The 22,329-nt window shown below is 37.6% G+C and overlaps 1 long non-coding RNA gene and 1 pseudogene across 2 annotated transcripts in view; both read right to left on the bottom strand.

Moving 5' to 3' along the window:
• Positions 1-2,823: 2,823 nt before the first annotated feature.
• The window catches only part of LOC137226414 (uncharacterized), an 87,712-nt gene continuing 68,206 nt past the window's right edge, over positions 2,824-22,329 (bottom strand). For both annotated transcript variants that reach the window (XR_010944343.1, XR_010944342.1), the window contains exons 2-6: positions 14,483-14,715; positions 12,958-13,137; positions 10,377-10,502; positions 9,368-9,588; positions 2,824-3,778 (exon numbers count right to left, since the gene is read on the bottom strand). This is a non-coding gene — a long non-coding RNA (uncharacterized lncRNA). The remainder of the gene's footprint in view (positions 3,779-9,367; positions 9,589-10,376; positions 10,503-12,957; positions 13,138-14,482; positions 14,716-22,329) is intronic.
• LOC137225811 (non-histone chromosomal protein HMG-14 pseudogene) lies at positions 18,941-20,288 on the bottom strand (annotated as a pseudogene).

The following is a 22,329-nucleotide window of genomic DNA, read 5'->3' as shown; positions in this document are numbered from 1 at the left end:
TTCCGTTTTTATTTTTAGACTGCGTACTGCTGAATTTTGTAATCAGTATTGAAAGTCAGGGCTTTATAAAAATGTTTTGTTATTTCAAAAATAGTCTAAAGGAGTTTCTTGGAACTGTGAAGGGAAATGGAATTTTAAAAGGGGGCTTAATCAGTATAGATTTTACATGATTAAAGAGGTTATTTTTAAGCTACTTGGAAAGCAACATAGATACAGATTCAGTATCAGGTATAGGAGATTGGGGTTTTTCTATAGTGTCAGAAGAAATGCATTTTTGAGAATAATTTTTCATATTTAGAAAATGTTCTACCTAGGGGAATAATAATATTTGCATAGGTCTCTTTAGTCTACAATGTGCTTTGATGTTTTCTTACTTAATCCTCTAATAACTGCAGAAGGTTTTTGATCCCAGTGATCATGGACGTCATACATCAAGTCAATCCCAGAAGTCCATTGCCTATGTACACACACACACACACACACACACTGTACATGTCCCTCTGGAAGTAGGAAAAGTTTTGAGTGATGGGGGCTTGTAATGAAGGATATCATGGGTTTGGAAAGGGGACTGGGTTAAGGAGAACTTAAGGGGCTGAAGATAAAAGTGAACAAAGAGAGGAAGAGAGTAGGCAGCATGGTACGTCAGAAACAAGGTTCCGATTAGACATCAGAAGACAAAGTTGCTAATAGCAGCTTTGTGTCCTCGGGCAACTTACTTTACCTCTATCTAAGGTCTGTTTTCTTATTTGTAAATGAGTGCTTTAATTGATATCTGAGATCAAATTCATCAAAATTGTCTGTGATTCAATAACAGCAGTTAGCTTTAGTGATTTTTATTTTCCTCTCAATAATTTTCCATATAATGAGCATGTAATTACTTACATACTTTTATAATGAGCATGTATTTCCTATATATCCAGAAACAAAAAGATTAAACTTTCTGTGGTTTAATTCCTTCAACCACAGGAACGTTTCCTTTTATCAGTTTATGCCTCTTCAACCTTTGAACAGGACTAACTGTAAATTACCTTCAAGGACAATGATCCATAAAATACTAATTAATAAAGCTTTTAAAAACTCTTGAGTTGCAATAGTGCGTTTAAAATAAATCTCAATAAATTTTTCTGCCACATATATGGTATTATTTTTTAAGAGGAAAATGGATGATAGTTTTCTTTTTTTTTTTTTTTTTTGCGGTACGCGGGGCTTTCACTGTTGTGGCCTCTTCCGTTGTGGAGCACAGGCTCCGGACGTGCAGGCTCAGCGGCCATGGCTCACGGGCCCAGCCGCTCCGCGGCACGTGGGGTCTTCCCGGACCCGGCACGAACCCGCGTCCCCTGCATTGGCAGGCGGACTCTCAACCACTGCGCCACCAGGGAAGCCCTAGTTTTCTATCTTTGATATTTCACTTGAATTGATTTCATTATCATACCTCTGGGGAATTTTGAGGTATTCATTAAAGGAACATATGATCCATGTTTATTTGTAGACTACTTTATTTATCTACTAGGTCCAAATATTCATAAGCTAGAAATAATATCACCAAGTAAGAGACCTTAGTTTGGTAACTCTTTTGGTGCTCTTCACTTAATTTTTTTTTTTGAATTGTTTAGTCCATCAGCTATCTGAAATGTAACAATGGGTATTTGAAGTTTTGCTTCCTGAGGAACATTGCATTTACATGTGAAGATTGGTTTTCAAAAATATATAAAATATGCTGCTAGAACTGGTGGACAAAAATATTTTCAAGGCTATCACTCTCAAAGAATGGGTCCTTGAACTTTTAGTTTTCATTTGATTTTGGAAGTCCGGCTTAGGCTGACTTCAGCTTCTTCAAGGATTGTTTTCTTAGTTTCACCTGACCCTCCGTCAACACTGACTGTGAGTCTTCCCTTTTCCATCCCCACCCTTTCCTTCTGATAGACATTAATGGCCAATTACTGTGCTGTGGCAAGCTCAGCATCCCATTTCTTGTGGTCACAAGGTATGTACTTTTAGTAATTTACTTTGTGTTCTTAGCATTAAGATGCATCCCTAAGAAGTCACATTAGAAGACATTAATGTTTTGACTAATTTGAAACTGCAAATGAAAAACACCTAGGCCACAATTATCAGTTTATGAGAATCTAGGTATCATTAAATGAGTTTAGTTGTTTCTTCTTAGTATCGATTACTTAGACATGCCTAATTTGTTTTTCTTTGTATGAGCAATCGATTGCCCTTTAAGGTAAAGTGGACTGATGTAGAATGATGATTAATTGTGTCACCTCTTCATAGGGTGGACCATCTACACTAAAGTCGAACAATAAGGATAAAATGGTTTAGGAAAGGTTCAAATTTGTGTCATAGGAATCTCTTCAGTCTACTGAAAAAAAAAGTCTCATTAAGTAGTTGACCAGCTCAAACAAGACTGTAATCATAGCAAATTAAGTGTATTCATTTACCTATTGTGAGCTTATACTAAGCTGATGAATAAATACTTAGGAAATAATTCCTCACTGAAATCTCATGAATTATATTACATTGGTATTTATCTTTATTTGATTGTGCTATATGGCCCCAGGGAAAATCTGGCATATTTTCTCTTTCAAACTGTTGACACTTTTTAAAGTAAAAGTATTGGGTGGGCCAAAAGGTTCATTTGTTTTTTTTCTGTAAGATGGATAAAGTAGCACTTAATTGTCGTTAACTTCATTCGAAACAATTTTGTTAGATTGTATGTGACAGCTGTCATATCAGTGTGCATTTTAAAAAAAGACTTATCAAAATTGGTGAATTTTTGTGTAGCCATTTTAATACTGAAGATGGAAGAAAAAAGCAACATTTTCGGCATATTATGCTTTATTGTTTCAAGAAAGATAAAAACACAACTGAAATGCAAAAAAAGATTTGTGCAGTGTATGGAGAAGGTGCTGTGACTGACGGAATGTGTCAAAAGTGGTCTGTGAAGTTTCGTGCTAGAGATTTCTCGCTGGACAATGCTCCACAGTCGGGTAGACAAGCTGAAGTTGATAGCGATCAAATCGAGACATCAATTGAGAACAATCAACGTTATACCAACGGGAGATAGCTGACATACTCAGAACATCCAAATCAAGCTTTGAAAGTCATTTGCCCCAGCCTGGTTATGTGAATCGCTTTGATGTTTGGGTTCCACATAAGTTAAGCAAGAGAAAACTTCTTGACCGTATTTCCGCATGTGATTCTCTACTTAAACGTAATGAAAACATTCCATTTTAAAAACAAATTGTGATGGGAGATGAAAAGTGGATACTGTACAATAATGTGGAACGGAAGAGATCATGGGGCAAGCAAAATGAACCACCACCAACCACACCAAAGGCCGGTTTTCATCCAAAGAAGGTGATGTTGTGTATATGGTGGGACTGGACGGGAGTCCTTTATTATGAGCTCCTTCCGGAAAATGAAACGTTTAATTCCAACAAGTACTGCTCCCAATTAGACCAACTGAAAGTGGCACTCGATGAAAAGCAACCAGAATTACTCAACAGAAAACACATAATCTTCTATCAGGATAACACAACACCGCATGTTTCTTTGATGACCAGGCAAAAACCGTCACTGCTTGGGTGGGAAGTTCTGATTCATCCGCCGCATTCACCAGACATTGCACCTTTGCATTTCCATTTATTTCGGTCTTTACAAAATTCTTTTAATGAAAAAAATTTCAATTCTCTGGAAGACTGCAAAAGGCACCTGGAACAGTTCTTTGCTCAAAACGATAAAAAGTTTTAGGAAGATGGAATAATGAAGTTGCCTGAAAAATGGCAGAAGGTAGTGGAACAAAAGGGTGAATACGTTGTTAAATAAAGTTCTTGGTGAAAATGAAAAATGTGTCTTTTATTTTTACTTAAAAAAACCAAAGACACTTTTTGGCCAACCCAATATATGACAACTCTCCTGATTTCTCCTGTTCACTATTTCAGAGACTGCTTGGCTCATCAATGCCATTTGTTCCAAACTGCTTTGCAAACCATAATAGTATATAAAGACCCCATGGGACAAAAGTCCCAGAAGTTCCCTAACTATGCCTTTTGGTCAAATTAAGTAGCTATTATCTTCATGTAGAAAAAGATCATAATAGTTGTTTTGATACTTCCAGTTCAAAATACTTTCATGTCTGTAAAAAGACAGTTAGGCTTACACAACTAAACCTGAAAGTCTAGCCTTATATATAAACTGATGGCTCAACAAACAAAAGAGTGGGTAACCATTTCTGGGGTGTTTATAAGGATTACCGGTCAAAACATTTCTCTGATAAATTTCCCTTTGTCTATATATGTCCAGGTCAACTCTGGGTATAAATACTGTTCAACTTATCCCTGTATAACTATCACCTCCTCAAGGGAAAGGAAACATCTCTACTGAAATCCATTTATTTTGAAATTAAAAGAGGAAAGAAGATCCTTCTGATATTTAGTCCAGATCTTTGAACTTAAATTTTAATTGCTGGCTCTGCTGTTAAGAAGTTAGACACTGTTTTTTAAACTATTCCCAAGAACAAGACTCTAAATGCCAGATGGAATTAACCTAATGGTCCATGGATCCAAGATTCAGTCTCCAACTTTGGGACAAAAGGATAATTTGTAGAAGATGATAGTGGCTTGCCTCTTTGTCTTTAAGGAAGTAGTAAGGCATAGCAGGAGGACACGCTGTTCCACACTAGACAAACCTGAGTTCAGTCAACTCTACTTCTTATTAACTATGTGATGAGGTTACCTAACTCTCTGGACCCTCAGCTTCCTTTTTGGTAAAATGGAGACAGTAATGTCTCTTTCCATAGTCAACGTAGGGCATAAATGAGATGCAACAGACATACTGCCTGGTACATGGTGAGCCTCAATTACTTCATCAGAACTTAGAGACAGACACCTTAGAAACCTGTTAGATCCATCTCTTCACTGGTCTCCACATTTCCTCAATCTGTGTTTTGATTTTGTAACATGAATTTATCATCACTCCCTATCTGAAAAAATACTCCATTTGTTTACACTCAGTATTTTATTTGCTTTAAAAGTTCATTTTCAAACTTTCAGAAAAGAACCCTGATTAGAGTCCCCAAAAGTTCTTAAGTTCATGCTCACTTGATCTCCATCCTCTATAATTTCATTGTCTTCAATCATTCCTCCTTTAAATCTTCATGTTTACATATTAAAGTCCTAATTTAGGGGTTAGAAATTGTTGAAAAATTTTGGACCAAGCTTCCTCCTGATCTTTTAAGGAACTGGGTAGTGCTGACTGGCCAAACTTCCTGGATAACTTCACAAACAGGAACTGGGGTGTAAAACACATACACACAACCTGTCCTAAAAGCAGGGGTGAGAAGGGCGGTTTATACGTTAGCCACTGAGTTGAATAACTCATGCCATTTCACCCAAACTGCAGGAAGACGTGTCTGTCTTGCTTAACATTGTGTTTCTGGTGTCTAGCACAGTGATTATCACATGGCAGCTGCTTAAGAAATGTTTGTTGATGGAATGAATGAATGAATGGGCAAATGGATGCCATTAAGAATCCCATGTGTATGCTTTGGTAATGTACTGTCTGTTACAAATGCCTGGTTATATCAGTTAGTAATGCTTTCAGCTGCCAAGTCAAAATACTCAGAATACTACCCAATATTGGCTTAAATAAATGAGGTATTTTCCCCCCTACAGTTTGGAGAAAAGTTGTTGCAGGTATGTTGGCTCAGCGGCCCTATGATGTCAGGTTTAGAGTCTCTGAGAGCCTCTTGGACTTTTCTGGCAGGCAAGATTGTTGGAGGAGTCCCAAGCATCATGTCCTCGCATGACCATGTTCAAGAACAGATGTAGCCAATGGTACAGGGCAGAGAGCTTCTCTGAGTACCCTGTCTCTTATCAGAGAGGAAAATATTCCACAGGAGACCCCTAGGGAATTGCCCCTTATACTCCATTGGTCAGAACTGAGTTTCCTGCTCACTCCTAGGCCAGAAACTAGAACCACTTTCCCTGAGATCATTGGATCTCCAACTAATATCTAAATAGGGATTCTGTGAGCAAGGAAAAAGAAATAGGATGAAAATGGCTTTTGCTATCCTCAAAATTACTGTAGTATCAGAACCATTTTCAGGGCTTGTTAAAACTCAGTGTTTTGTTGATATTCCTTGGCTATAAGTAGACATAAAATTGGTGCTTTTAGTTACCACTGATAGAGCTGAATGGAAAATTAAGGCAATTTTAATTAATTTGTTAATGTTAATTACATAATTTAATTAAAATGCTGTGTATAATTCAAAGAAAAGGAACTAATAATCCTTCAGATTTTTCATCAGTACCTGTGATATTGCTAGCATTTCTGAAGAAGTGTATTTCAATGGCTTTTTGCCTTCATAAAGGGAATGAAATCTATTCCAACAAATAGAAATAAATTAAGATCTGAACTGATTCTGAAAACTTGTCTTTTATTGTGAGCATAAGAATATCTTGAGTTTGTGTTTGCCCTACTAATCAGTGACCACGAGAATAAAATCATGAATCAAAAGGTGAAAAATTCAAACAGTTTTCTAGTATCGTAGAAGCTTTAGATACTATATCTAGTATACAGTATCATAGAAGCCCTCAAAAAAGTGGAATCCAACCTTTTGAAATTTAATTTAGTTAAACTGTTTATGAAAATACAAGCTTGGTCTCAAAATACTGTTTTCAGTTTAAACCAAAAAGTACAGAGTTTTAGAAATTAGTAGTCCATGTAGTAGCTATGACTTAATAGGGTTTTACTGCTTTGTGAGATTCTCCAGACTATTATTACTAGTGAGAAAAATGTTGCATAGTTTTCAGATATACTGTTTTAGGTGATAGGTATCAAACATCAAAAATACTAAAAATTGCCTGTGTTATAGTAAGATGTCTCAGAGTAAGATGTCTCCTCAGGAAAAAAAAAACCCACCTGTTTCCAGTAATTTTTAATGAGTGTTAAAGATTATAAATTGGATAAAAGGATAAAAAAACTTAATTTGTTAATTTCCCATTATAACTGTGCTTCCAAATGTATCTGTATTTAAATTTTATTAAAAACAGACATATATCAGAGTAAGCCTGGCTATCGAACCAAAACACTCATCTCATCTCTACCTTTTAAAAAAAATAGCCAATTCAAGGTTATTTACTTTTAAATGTTATATGCTGTAAAAGGCAACTACTAAAAATATCTTCAGTTATTCATCAGTAGACCTTCCACTTTTTACACTATGTGCCAGGCAAAAAGGAGGTAGTAATATAAGTCACCATCAACCATTGACTTGTTTTACCACTCCAGTACATACTAAGCATGCACTAGATATGAACGTTAAGATATGAAAGTTATCAGAAACTTTTCAGATATGAAAGTTAAGTTTACAAAATATAAGATTTTCGTGGATGGGCTTCCCTGGTGGCGCAGTGGTTGGGAGTCCGCCTGCCGATGCAGGGGACACGGGTTCGTGCCCCGGTCCGGGAGGATCCCACATGCCGCAGAGCGGCTAGGCCCGTGAGCCATGGCCGCTGAGCCTGCACGTCCGGAGCCTGTGCTCCGCAACGGGAGAGGCCACAGCAGTGAGAGGCCCGCGTACCACAAAAAAAAAAAAAAAAAAAAAAGATTTTCATGGTAAGACTGGAACAATTCCACAGAATACAGGATGGGTGACACTCCTATAGTTTCCTAGCAAGTAGATTATATAAAATCTGAAAAATTTCAAATTTGGTTCTTTTCTATCTGTTTACTCATTCTTTTTTTAGAACTTATTTTTCACACTACAACGTACTGGGTGTTAGATCCTTGTAAGAACGTAAGAGAATGTCATTTCTGAACCTGTGCTTATAAAATGATGTCTATCTCAATCAACTTGTCAACTGAGCTTTAAAATCCCTGGCTGGCAGTGGGTGGGTTCATTTGTTTATTTTTGGTTGGTGAATTTTTCTTTATATAGTTTTTAAGTAAGGCACAAACCCAAGGAACAGGTCCCATTGCATGTGAGCATTTATAAATGGGATCTGAGGATCATGATTGCTATGGGTTGAACTGTCGTCCTGCCCCGCACCACCCCCCCCTGCAAAATTCCTATGTTGAAGTGCTAATCCCCAGTAACTCAAAATGTGACCTTTTTTGGAATAGGGTTATTGCAAATGTAATTAAGATGAGGTCATACTGGAGTAGAGTAGGCCCTTAATCCAATATAACTGGTATCCTTATAAAAAGGGTAAATTTGGACATAGACACACAAGAAGAAGAATGCCACCTGAGGCATCTACAAACCAAGGAACACCAAAGATTGCTAGCAAACCACCAGAAGCTGGGACAGAGGCATGGAACAGAGTCTCCTTCACAGCCTTCAGAAGGCCGCAACCCTGTTGACATTTTGATTTCAGACTTCTAATCTCCAGAACTCTGAGACAAACAAATTTCTGCTGTTCTAAGCTACCCAGTTTGTGGTATTTTGCTGCAGCAATCCTAGCAAGCGAATACAATACGTAATCATAATTAATTAGAAACATCTGAGGCTGTCTTAGGGGTGGAAAGGCTGTTGAGGGAGATTACACCCTCCTTGGAAAGGAGTTGCCCCTGCTCAGGGGAGGAAGGAAGGAAGGAAGGGAGGAAGGGAGGGAGGGAGGGAGGGAAGAAGGGAAGGAAGGCGGGAAGGAGGGAAGGAGGGAAGGAAGGAAGGAAGGAAGGAAGGAGGGAGGGAGGGAAGGAAGGAAGGAAGGAAGGAAGGAAGGAAAAGAGAGATTGATTGTCAGCACCATCTAAGGAAAAGAGAACTACCTGACTGGTAGCCCAAGAAAGATCACAATAGTAGATATGAGAATCATTTGCCTTTGCCACATTTACTCAAAAAATCCTTTAAAGCCATCCAATTCACTTTCCTTTCACTTAATTCTCACCACATAATCTAGAATTTACTAATTTAATATCACAGATCACATAGTGCTGGACAGAGGGAGTAATAGGGAGTATTCTTTTCCCTAGAAAGGATATGCCTCTCTGCAAATTAAAACAGTGGTAGAAACCAGCATCTCTTGAGTTTAGCAAATATAACCTACTTATAATAATAAACAATAATAATAGGTAACACTGAGCACTTGCTATGTACCTGACACTCCTCTAAACACTTTACATATACTAATTCATTTAATTCTCACAGTAAACCGTGAAGTAAGCATGATTATTATACCCATCTTACAGACTAGGAAATTGAGGTTTAGATCTCTTGGGGAGCATTTTACTAAATTTCTAGACCTGAGTGCTAAGAAACTAAACGCTTGACCAGTAATGATCCCCTAATATGCTCTACCTTCTTATACCTGGCTTGAAATAGACATTCTCACCAATCATATCACCACACAGGTAGTACCTGCACAATCTCAGCAACTCTGTACACAGTTCAGTTCTCTCTTGAGAATTAAGATAGCAAAAAAGAAATGCAGGGTTTCCCTGGTGGCGCGGTGGTTGAGAGTCCGCCTGCCGATGCAGGGGACACGGGTTTGTGCCCCGGTCCGGGAGGATCCCACATGCCGCGGAGCGGCTGGGCCCGCGAGCCATGGCCGCTGAGCCTGCGCGTCCGGAGCCTGTGCTCTGCAATGGGAGAGGCCACAACAGTAAGAGGCCCGTGTACCGCAAAAAAAAAAAAAAAAAGAAATGCAAACAGAATCTGTTATATCTTCTCAGATCACCTATGGGTGAGTGATTCTCCAAGCTGTCATCTACCTAGCATCCACAGAGTACAGATAGTATGGAATAGCTTAACTATTCAGGGTGCACAGATTTTGTGCAATTTTGTGCTCACACTATTATATTACTGGGTTAGAAGCAGTGTTGTATACCCAAGATATCAGCTTTGCAAGGGTGAATTTCTTTTGCAAGTGCTACATATTTGGATTGCAAGTAATTAAAACTCACCACACAGTGTAATAAGAGTTTTCATGCATCCCTTGGAACCACTGTAATTCCACAGAGTGTATGACTAAAAGTTAAATTAGAGGTGCCTGCTTCTCTTCTATAATCCTCCTGATCTTTAATAGATGAACTGAAAATAAACACCAACAAAGTGTAAGCACAGAACAATTCCCTATGGTTAACTTTTATCTTTGACCAACAAGACATTTAAATTTTGTTACTCCAGTCAGAAGAAGATTTTTTAGGAGCTAAGACTATGGAATGAGGCCTCGAGTATTCCATTATATTATCAATGTTAAAGAAATAAACATAAATTAATCAAAACAGAGAGCAATGAAACAAGAGGTAAACTGAGGAAAAACGTGAGGCATGGCTTGCCAATCTCACTATAAAGAGTAGTTTTTACCTCATAAACCCTGAGGCAACCAAAGAACCTAGGAGAAGAAAGAAGAGGAGCTGGTGCTTACACTGAGGTGGAGCGGAGGGGAGCGGAGAGCTGCTGCCACAGGTCCTGAGCAGCGCTGCGGAGGGCCATCCTTGCTGCCTGTGGACACTCAGGCAGCTCCTACTTGATGGCAGGCATTCTCCAGGTTCTGAAATACAGAAGTGAATAGAGTAGACAAGCTCTATACCCCCATGAAGCTTACATCCACTATGACAAACTCAGGGTTTGGGATGCTGATCCCTTATACTTCCCGAGAAGAAAAGTGTGGAGGGGTGGATACAGATAGAGAACTAACATCTACTGAGCACACACTACGTATGAGGCTCTGGACTGTACCCTCAGTCCAGAAAAATCCCGATCTCCTGCCTACTTTGGATCCTAAATAGAAAAGACTACACTATGGACTATAATCAGTAGTCTATTTAATTAACAATCATAGAAATACTTAGAATCTTCAAACTGAGGCCGTCTGGGCACATGGAAGACATTCAATACTTTTTTTTTTTTTTTTTTTTTTTGCGGTACGCGGGCCTCTCACTGTTGTGGCCTCTCCCATTGTGGAGCACAGGCTCCGGATGCACAGGCCCAGCGGCCATGGCTCACAGGCCCAGCCGCTCTGCGGCATGTGGGATCCTCCCAGACCGGGGCACGAACCCGCGTCCCCTGCATCGGCAGCGGACTCTCAACCACTGCGCCACCAGGGAAGCCCTCAATAAATACTTTTAGAATGAATGCATGATTAATCATAATTTTTAAAACTGTCAAATACTCAGCTTCGTTATTACTATTGATATTTATTGTATGACAAGAAGTGATCTGAAACTGTATAAAAGACACTGTTTGTCTTTCCCTCTTAAAGGGAACAATACCTAGATATTGCCTAAATAAAGAAAACACTTAGAGAATTTAAAGTAGTCCAAGGGGCTATTTTAAGCAAACACTTCAGTTTCTTACATCCATGAGAATTCCTTATAAACAAACAACATGAAGTCACATGAGGTACTTCACCTGAGCAGCATCAGTTATCACAGCATAGATTCCAGGGGTGGCTAGCTGCCCCTTATCTTCAAAACGAATGATGTTGAGAATCTAAGAAATAAACAATGGGGATTGTTCTCCTTTCTGAACTCAAAGGATATACACTTTGAAGAGACATAAAGGGGAAGAATTTCATTTGCTTAGTGAAAACAAATGAAATTGTCCAGTGTATTTATTTGCCTTCTCACGGGAATAAGTGAGCCATGTCTAGACAGGCACAGTATAGAGAAAAGTTTGCTGACTGGTTAGATAATTTCAATGGAAGAAATTTAATACTGAGGAAAAGGGCTTCCCTGGTGGCTCAGTTGTTGGGAGTCCGCCTGCCGATGCAGGGGACACGGGTTCGTGCCCCGATCTGGGAGGATCCCACATGCTGCGGAGCGTCTGGGCCCGAGAGCCATGGCCGCTCAGCCTGTGCGTCCGGAGCCTGTGCTCCACAACGGGAGAGGGCACAACAGTGAGAGGCCTGCGTACCGCAAAAAAAAATAAATAAATACTGAGGAAAAGAAATATAGTTGCAAAATCCTCTGTTCAAACATGAAGAATACTCAAATATAGCATAAATTTGTGATTAAAGAATATGAATAGATGTTAACTGTTCCTATTTTTGATAGTAGTACACATTTTTTCTTTCCACAGCTTCATGATACTATATTGCTGCTTAATTGCTTCCTCAGTAGTCTTCTTTACAGCCTACCAAAAACTAAGGGAAAAAATTTTAATTACCACTATTTAGAGTAAAAATTTTGATTAACCTTCCTAACAAACATGGAAGGGGGAACCAACAGCAAGTCATCTGGATGGGAGTGGAGGAAATCATCTCTGCTTAGGCTGATGTTTCTTTAGACCAAGTGAAGATGTTGGTCATCCGGAACATGAGGTAGAAAGCAAGGAAATAAGCAAAAGCCCATGTCATGAAAAGTGGGCAATTTCTGTATGTTAGGAGTCATAGCTTCATGGTAAAGCTTTATTATTTTATCTGAATTGTTGTAGATTTTCAGCAAGAAATATTCACAATAAAATATAAGTTCAAAACACATTCCAGAGACATGTGTAACTATATAATCATCTCTCTTAATTATCCCTGCTAATAGGAAACAAAGTGGTAAAGATCACCCCAAATATCTTTGTTTGAACACTACTTTTCTGTGGATTTAATGGGGTTTGAGGTATAACTGACATACATTTTACTAGTTTCAGGTGTACAACATAATGATTTGATATTTGTATATATTGTGAAATGATCACCACAATAAATCTATTTAACATCCATCACCATATATACTTACAGAATTTTTTTCTTGAGGTGATAACTTTTAAGATCTACTCTCTTCAGAACTTTTAAATATGCAGTAGAGTATTATTAACTACAGCCACCATGCTGTATATTATGACTTACTTATTTTATAACTGGAAGTTTGTATATTTTGATTCCCTTCACCCCTGCCTGTAGCAGCTACCAATCTATTCCAAATATCTCTTTAAAAGCCATATTAATTGGGCTATGAATATAGTATAGTATCAACATATAATATGAAAAGTTGATGAGCAATAAGAATTACTACCTTGGGATTGTTGCTTGTTGCTGTTTCTCTCATTCTTTTGAGAAGTTTATGCCCAGTGTGAATGGAAACTAAAGAGACATAATGCATCCTTAGGAATGAATTTGGGTCTGAGGGAATATGAAAGTTGAGAAGTTTCCATTTCTAGGGTCTCTTTCACTCTCAACATTTAGGAATCTGTGTCTGGAAGACAAAGAAGTTAACAGGTGATCACTGGATTACTTATTACACAGAAAAGTGAAAAGAAGTTTTCTAAGAACATTTGATCTTCAAAGTCAGAAGCAAAAATAAAATAAATTTATGAGAGGAAGCCAACCGGGGGAGCACACCAATGGCAAGTACAAACTGGCTTAGAACTAACTGGCTCAAGAGCAGAGGAACATTTGTATTTCAATGAAAAGAAGAAAAGAAAGTTTAAAAGAAAGGTGATAGTATATTTGATCTGCCAATAATTTAATATTTGAAAACTTCCAAAAGGGCATTTCTATATATTCACATCAAAAAAAGTCATGGTCTCACCCAAATATCCATGCACAATTGTATTTTTATGTACAATACACAAATAGTCTAAACAAGTCTAGCTCTAAAACATATTTCTCAGGTATATTTCATGACAAATTCCCAGGCTGAAGGCCAGGGTAAAACCGAGGAGGCCACTGCCCCTTCCACGATAATCATGTGAGTGGCTGCAAGATGATCAGGTGAACACAGAACGTCTATGAACTTCTTGTAGGCAGAACTAGATATTATTCATCTTTAGAAACTCAGCACCTACTACAGTGCTTGATACACAGTCACTACTGGATCAATGTTGGCTGATTAATTAATAAATGCATACCTTATAGGTGAACAATCATAGGCAGATACCTGGATTGGGAATAAGTCACCGACTGAAATTCAAATTATGTTGGCAACTTGTTCTGTGAACTTTCATGAGTCAGCTTCTCTCCATTCAGTTATCTAGGAAAGAGGCTGCCTATTGGAATGTTTAATGTATCGAATATGCATTGAAGTCTTCATATAAAAGTACCAAATTACTCTTTATTAACTAAAGAACTCATTCTTTGTACTTACCAAAGTGCTTTTAATCTTGAAAGCACTTCCAGTAATGGCAAATTACTCCTAATATTTTTCTAAAACCTTGACACATTTTAAGGACTAAAAATATATCTATAGCTCTCATTTGGAATTATTACTTTACCCAGTTCCAGATGGCTTCACTGTAATAATTTTTAAAGCCTTTCTCTGGTCTCTTACCTTTTTCAGAATTAATAAAATATTTTCATCAAAAGGACTTCTAGATAAAAAGGAATAATGTAGAGGCCCTTACACTCACTATTAAGTTCAAGGTCAATAAGACTTTAACTCTGTTCATTGTATCCAGATTTAGATAAATCTGAAGAAACCTTTTGCCATTATCCAGAGATTCTCAATCTCTGGACCATTACTAGCCCTGGCGACATAGGTCAATTCTAGTACTTAGGTGGCTCAGAATCACCAGGGGACATCCACACTCAATGAAACAAACCTGAGTCCTCGGGAATCACTGAACTCATTCAGTTCTTCTAGCACCTGAGAAGTCAGGGGGGGTCCATCAACAGGACACACTCAAGGACCCCTTGTACTTCTGCTGCTCAAATACAGGCCAGTCTTGGCTACTGGTACTTCAGCCATTTCCAGGCATCCCGCTGAGGGTCGTTTGTTACGATAGCACACTGAGGTCCAGTTTCACAACTGGTGCAAATCTACCTGTCTTCAGTGCTGAAAAGAGGAAAAATGTTAAGAGAAAACCAAAAAAAGCAGAAAGCAGGAACCAATAACAGATTCAAAAAATGGTTATGTCTAACAGGCCCTTTACATGTAAATATATTAGTATTGTCTTCCCAGCTCTGTATTTAACATAAAACAATGATCATTTTGAAAATGAAACACCTATATTTAAAGCATATAACATGAGGACATTAGCTGGAAAAGAAAAAAGTTGACAGGAACTTTTGTTGGAAATTTGAAAAGGACTAAATATAGATCTTCATAACTGTTGTAAAAATATTTAAAATTGTATGATTGACAAAAACAAAAATCAACCTCTCTTTTCCTTCTCTCTGTCTCATACATCAAAATTAATAAATTCCCCCCGAAGTATAAATTATTTCAAAATACAGACTATTTGTAAACTTCTATTTACAAATAAAATACTGAATACATGTTTTGTTATGTTGTTTATTGTTTATTGATTAAAATGCACTTTGCTGGATTAAAATTTTATTTTGTTACACATACATTAATTTAGGGAAAAAAGAGATGAATGCTTTACCTCCTCTAATTATTGCTTCTTCTTTCTTAGCCTTCCAAAGGAGGGAAACATAAAGGATGAAACTTAACAAGATCAAATGCAAAAATAGCCTGTACTTCATCAAAATCGCTTATGAATACCGCATTTATGAATATTTATGTGAATGTTCATAGGAAGCTATGTTTTCCTTGTGATTCCTTAGAACATTTCCAGAACTATTTTTTGTTTTATAGATATTCAATTAATATTGATTAAACACCTTCAATCAACATAATATGAATTTTTCCTAAACTTCAATTAACTTATCCCAAATAAATTAATAAACTTTAAAGTGTTTTTGAAAAGTACATGGTTCTTATACAAAAATAATTTACCTCAATAAATAACAGTGGAGTGACGTCTATAGGTAGGATATATATCAGCAATACAGAGATAACAAGAGAGACTAAACACAGATTACCATCCATGACAGTTATTCTTGGTTCCCAACCCCCTTATTCTTTACCACAAAGACAAAAAAAGCTAAAGACTCATTTTCCCAAAGTCCCTTACAAGGAGATGTAGCCATGTGACACAGTTCTGGCCAATGAAATGTAAGGAGTCTGTAGGGTGTGTTTAGGAAATTATTCCTTTTCTAATATAAGGAAAGCCAGATATGGCTAGCAGCTGCCCTTCCCCTCCTTCCTGCACTGAAAGCTGAAGTAATGGCTGGAGCTGTGGCAGCCATCTTGGAATCAAATGGGAAAGAATAAGAAAATCACAGTGATGCTGGTGCTGACATCACTGAGATGCTGACATATTGCCCTCAGCCACCTCCTCCCAGATTTTGTGTCATGTGAGAGAAATAAAACCCTATCTTTTTAAGCCACTATCAGAGTCTCTGTTGCTTAAAATTGAAAGCCTTTGTAACTGATAAAGCATTAATAAAAGTATTTTTTAAGTACACAAATAATGACTAGAGGTTCAAAGAAGGAAATTACATAAAGTAGAAAAATATAGGAAAGGCCTTGAAAAAGACTTGGCATTTGTTAAAAGCATAAGAGGCTGGGATATGAAAGTAGGGTGAATTTCAGGTAAAAATTATGCTATGGGCAAAAGATTTGAGGAAAATGTAAAAATTATTCTTCTTTTATTAAGCCATCTGTTCACAAGGTCATTTTGCTTAGTTTTATTTAAGGCTAAAGATTGATTTATATATTTAATGCTGCCAAATATTAACACATTCTCAATAATACTTGCAATATCACAAAAATAACTGATTTATTTTGGCAATTTGGTGAAAAAATGTCCCCAAAAGTATAAATAATGAAGCATTTTGCAATTTTAAATTCCACATGAACTATTTTAAATGCTTTTTGAGTAACTTATACTTATTAGAGTTTATTTTACATTTATTTTGTTTTTCTTTCTTAACTGTGTTTTTATAAACTAGGGAAACAACATCCTAATCCCATTTAATCATGATAAATTATTATTTATTACAAAAAGAAACTATCAGTAGCCAATGAATCACTGCATTCTTCATAAACCTGATTATTACATATACATTCTAAAAATAAATACAATAATGAGCTCCTTGCCTCTGCATAGATATGGGCCTCATAATTATAAAACTGTGCAGGCTTCAGGTCAAAGCAGTAGGTCAAAGTTCTGATCCTAACCAATCCAGGACAAAGCTGCTGATTAAAAGAAAAAATTAAATAACAACAAAAATCCTATCCCGGTGCAAGGGAATGCACTTGACAAATTGTTTATTAGATTCAAATGTCTTTGCTCAGCATGGGCAAGTTCATTAAAAGATGAAAATGAAAGCCCGATGAGCTTGTAAAAATGAGAGCTCTCCAAATTTAGTTCAAGGTTGAGGATGATCAATTTGGTTATTTGTTCAGTGTGTAAGAACACTAGATAATTGGTGTTAGAGGGAAAGATTGGTTTTTATTCTCTGAAACAATCTCTATATACATAATTTTGGAATTACTCCAATTTGTACATTGTCATATTTCTGGAAGTATGCTTAATTATGCAATAGTAATAACTATGGATGCTTTGTGAGAAGACATCAAGACCAAAAAGTCTGTTGTGTATCGGTCTTCCCAAGCAAATTAAATAATCTTAATAAGTTATTTTAGTACAAGTTAAATATTAAGATGAGTTATATAAGACAAATAAACTGATGCATAATGGCCTCTAAGACAGATATGTATTTTTTAAGTTCTGAAGAGTTCAAAACAGAGATGACATTAAACATGCTAACATAAACTCCTTGTGCAGAGTAAAGCTGCAAAATGTTATGTGAAATTATTTTTAATAAATCAAACTATTTTTATACTGAAGTACTAAAAGGGTACCTGCTGGAAAGATGCTTAATTTTACTATGTTAACTAATGGGAATATAAAATAATTTAAACAAGAAAATAGCTACGTATTTGTCATTTTAATTCATATTTATTTTAAAATCCTTAATCCTGGAACATATACAGATGTGTATATATGTGTGTATGCACATATGTATGTGTGTATGCATGTATTGGTTTTATTGTCCATTCATAGCTTCAGAGACCTGATCTATTTGCAGCTAAAACACATTGGTCTTGGGATCTGACTCTCAATAGTATCCTAGGGTCAAAGACTAACTTATTTTACTTTTAAAACATGTTTAAGCTTCTGAAGATTATCTGTATTTGCTTGTGTCAGTTACATATTGAATCTTATTCAGCAAACACTGCACAGCTGAGAAAAAGTAGCCCAGACATACAGGACATACATATCGTTCTCAAACCTCCCTGACTGCCAAACTTAACTACCACCAGAAACACCCTATTTTTAACAAAACCAAGGAATCATAGTTTGTTTCTTTCAAACTTTCTTTACCAACAAAAACAAATGGTCCATGTTCTGAAGAGAAGCTGGCAAACCTCCCAACAAGGCAGCCAGCAGCAAGAGAGTATCCTGTCCCCATGAAAGAAGCAGGGGGTTTTCTGTCCACCCCAGGCTGACAGGTATGGGGAAGGCCAGGCAGAGCCAGACAGAGCAGATCCAAAATCTATGCATGCCCATCTCTCTCTCTCTCTCTCTCTCCCTCTCCCTTTCTCCCACTCTTTCTTTTCTAAGTGGCCATCTATCTTTAGTAATCTGGACCATGAGGTAAAACTGATTTCAGTATACATGAGGGAAAACCTAGTAAATTAATGAATTCTATTTTGATACCTAAAGAGTTTACCCAGACATTTCTAAGCTTTCCTCATCAACTGCAAACATTACTTTTCTGTTTTATTTCTCTCAACCTAAGGATGCTAATCTTTCACATACCATCACTTTTGGCGGGGATGGGGAGATTTCCATTATCACTGCCTCCTTGGCGAGAAGTCCACACTCTGAAGTCCAGCCTTCTTCTTTCCTTTCTTTTCAGTAGACTTTATTTTTTAGAGCAGTTTTAGGTTCACAGCAAAATTAAGCAGAAGGTATAAAGATTTCCCATATACCTCCTGCCCTCACACATGCATAGTGGTCCCCATTATCTACATTCCCCACCACAGTGGTACATTTGTTATAACTGATGAACCTACATTAATACATTATCACCTAAAGTCCATAGTTTATATTAGGGTTCACTCTCGGTGTTGTACATTCTGTGGATTTGGACAAATGTATAATGACATTTTAATCCTCAGAAACTGTACAAGTTATTCTCCATTACAGAGAGAAATTTTTATAAATATATATATTTTTTAAGAACTAATTCTTAAAGCCAAGTTATCATAATCAAATTGCTTCACCTCTTGGTGGATTCACAAAACTTCACATTGCTGTTGCCAATAACCTGTTTTCTTTCTTTTTTTCTTTCATAATTGAGATTTTATTGGTTGTTTTGAGGATCAGTACACAGACATTTCAATTTGTACACAATTCTCAACATACGTACCAAAAATCTAAAAAATCATGCAGTTGTGATTCTTTTCTGAACAGTTATTCCAGTGACTTTCCAGCTTAAAATTTAGGGGCAAATTTTCCTTCACAGGATATCAAGTACCAATATCTTCAAATATTGATATGCTGTTACATCGTAAGTTCCACTAATTCACATTTAATATCATATACACTACATACTCAAATTGTCAATCGTTCACAGCACATTAACAGTTACTAGAAGAACAGGACTACCACGACCAAAGATGTTACAGAGTGCACAAAATTCTGCCCAGGAGAGCCAAGATCAAGGGGTGAGTGGTTTGCTTTAGGAAACAATTCTACCAAAAACCACATCGGAAGAGAAGTAATTTAAAGTGTTTAAGACATTAAGTGCACCACTGACTCCAAACTGCCATTTAGTATGCTTTGTATTATAGGATAGAAAAGCTACCCTCCATCTGTGGAATGTTAAGCTGACACCCAAAACAATCAAAGCCTCCCATATTCAATATCCCACTATTTTCTGGTTGTACCAAAAAATAAACAACCAGCAAATGATTTCACCTCTTAAAAAAAAGCATTTACACTTAAAAAAATGGAATGAGGTGGGATTCCCTCCTTTTAAAAAATGTTTCTAGAGCTACTAAAAAACCTGCATTTACAAAAGAGTTGATAAAAATATTCCTCTGGACTGTACAAGAAGGGAGACAGGGGCCCCTGATAGGACCAGGTGTGTGATATTAATCAGACTTGGCTTCTTTCTCTCCTGCTTCGTCAGAAGCTGGGCTCTCCTCATTTTTAGTCTCTCCATTTTCTGCAGGTAAGTCGTTTTTAGTCTCTTGGTTAACCACTTCAGCCTGTTTTCCCTTTGCTCCCCTTTTCCCTTTTGTTTGCACTTTTTTGTCGGAAGATTTATCCTTTCCTGCCGCCTTTTTTGGCTTCGTTTTCACTTTTGCAGGAGCCGGTGTAAATGACAACCTCGCCGACCTCCTCTTGGGCTCCTCCTTCGCCGTCCCCTCGGCGCAGCTGACCTTCCTCTGGGGCATCGTGGCGGCGGGGCGGGCGCGTGCCCGGTGCCTGGGGGCCGCGGCGCGCCGAGAGCCTTCGCGAAGCTGGGGGGCTTGGCCGCTGCCGCCCCAATAATCTGTTTTCTAATGCCTCAAATTTTTTTGACAGAGTTAACTGGAAGGCTTAGTATTTATTTGGGATTTTGGTTTTGTTTTGGCTTATTTTGTTTACATTTTTTTAAGCAACAGAATAAAATAGCCGAATTGAAATAATATTCTACTAAATTAATCATTTGTTTGGTTGAATTAATTGACCAATTTTAATCATGACAGTGTTATTAAATACAGTGTAAAGTGCCCTGACTGAAAATTAAACTTGCTCGAAATATGGAAATTTTCGAGCTCGAAATATGGAAAATGTAATTATATGCATTACCTGTATACAGCAAAATTTGCATATCATTAATATACCCTCATCAGACAAGAAGGTAATGCCATGCAGGCCGTTTAAGTAACCTGACAATACAGTGCGCTTTTAAAAGCTTTGAATACATGGAACTATACAGAATAATATTTATGTTACTAAACAGTGTGTAACGATGCGTGGCTCTTGAGTGCCACATCAATTGTTATTTAGGTTTTTAGCTTGTTCAGATACGATTTCTTACAAGGATCAGGAAAGAAGCCAGACGGAGATCATGTTAGGCTGATGCTTGTCCCGGCAGATGGTCAAGTACCTTGTGTTGGTTTTCAGAGCCCCCTTCCCTTTGCCTGACCTTCCCTAGGTGTATTCCCCATATGTGCCTCCCTAGTGCCTCCCACCATACAACTTCTCTCACTATCAAAGCAGCCTCCCACCCCTCACCTAAACCTGCTCCAGGAAATGATGGCATAGACTCACTTTCATGTATAAATAGCTGACAAAGCTTCACTTGTTATCATTCCTGAGTTATATAAATTTTAGGTAAACAACAAATAAGCAATGAGCATATTTGCAAAGATAAGCAAATAAGCATATTTAATTCTTAAATTTCAGGGTCCTGGCAAGTGAAAAAAGGATTTTTGCAGGATGGTGTGGGAACAGGGCGGGCGAGGGGTGGGTGTCTTCTCAGCGAAAAGGATAGGGGAAGCTTAGTAATCTCAAATTATTTTCAGAATTGCAGTAAATATTCCTATGTACTTAGGTCAGGTGAAACATTTCCCCATAAAATGTGACTGCTGGTATTTGCTTATATCAAATAGCTGAACAAGAGTCTGACCTACAGCTTGATAACTTAAACCATAATTATTTACCAGCCTCATTTTATCCTGAGTCACACCACCCCCCAAATTACGGCAATCTAGAGATAAATATTTGGTTGTCCACTGCATGTCGATGTTCATCTGTCATCTTTCACTCTATCCCTGTTGCCTATTTTACCCTGTCAACCCGATGCCTTGGCTCATACACGAAAGAGAAGAATTCCATTTTCTCATCCTAGCATTAAAAGAACGAAAATAGTAACTTTGTACTAGGCTAAGCAAGGAACAGGTCGAGAGACAAAGGGCCGGAAAATATGTGAGAATTAAGAGAACTGCCAAGAAAGTACTGAAGTCTCCTGATATGATGAGGCTGTTTGCTAAATCCTTCCAATGCTTGATGAACTATATAAAGAAAGAGCAACTTCCAGAGCAGCATTAGCCAAAATTCCAGTTCCTGTCTCTTGTCTCTGGCAATGGACCCAGAAAACAGTGTAAGATGCATCCACCAGGTCTGACAGCAGCTGTACAGCTAATGAGAGATGTTCACTATGTTTAATCATATATGTTCAGTTGTGAGCACCAAGGGTCACTGGCATTTTAGGCTGCATTCCTCCCATGTAGTTTCCTTCCTCCCTCCCTCCCTTCCTCCCTCCCTCCCTTCCTCCCTCCCTTCCTTCCCTTCCTTCCTTCTTTCCTTCTATTTTAAAAATATTTTCTATTTTCTTGTTTTCTATCACTTCAACCCAGTGGCCGTTCAGTGACCCCTACTGTGGTTCTGTTTTCCAGGAAAGGCCACATAAACAGGGCAAGAGCTCCCAAGAATTTATGGGGAAAGAGGAGCATTGCCTTGAATGGGTAGGAAGTTTTAAAATAAGCTGTGTCTGGGAGAGTCTAAAGGGTTCTCCCTAACCCAATGCCACTTCA

The sequence above is a fragment of the Pseudorca crassidens genome, chromosome 6, assembly GCF_039906515.1.
Source record: "Pseudorca crassidens isolate mPseCra1 chromosome 6, mPseCra1.hap1, whole genome shotgun sequence".
Lineage (NCBI taxonomy): Eukaryota > Metazoa > Chordata > Mammalia > Artiodactyla > Delphinidae > Pseudorca > Pseudorca crassidens.
Note: the sequence above shows the minus strand (reverse complement) of the source record. Positions and strands in the feature narration are given on the sequence as shown.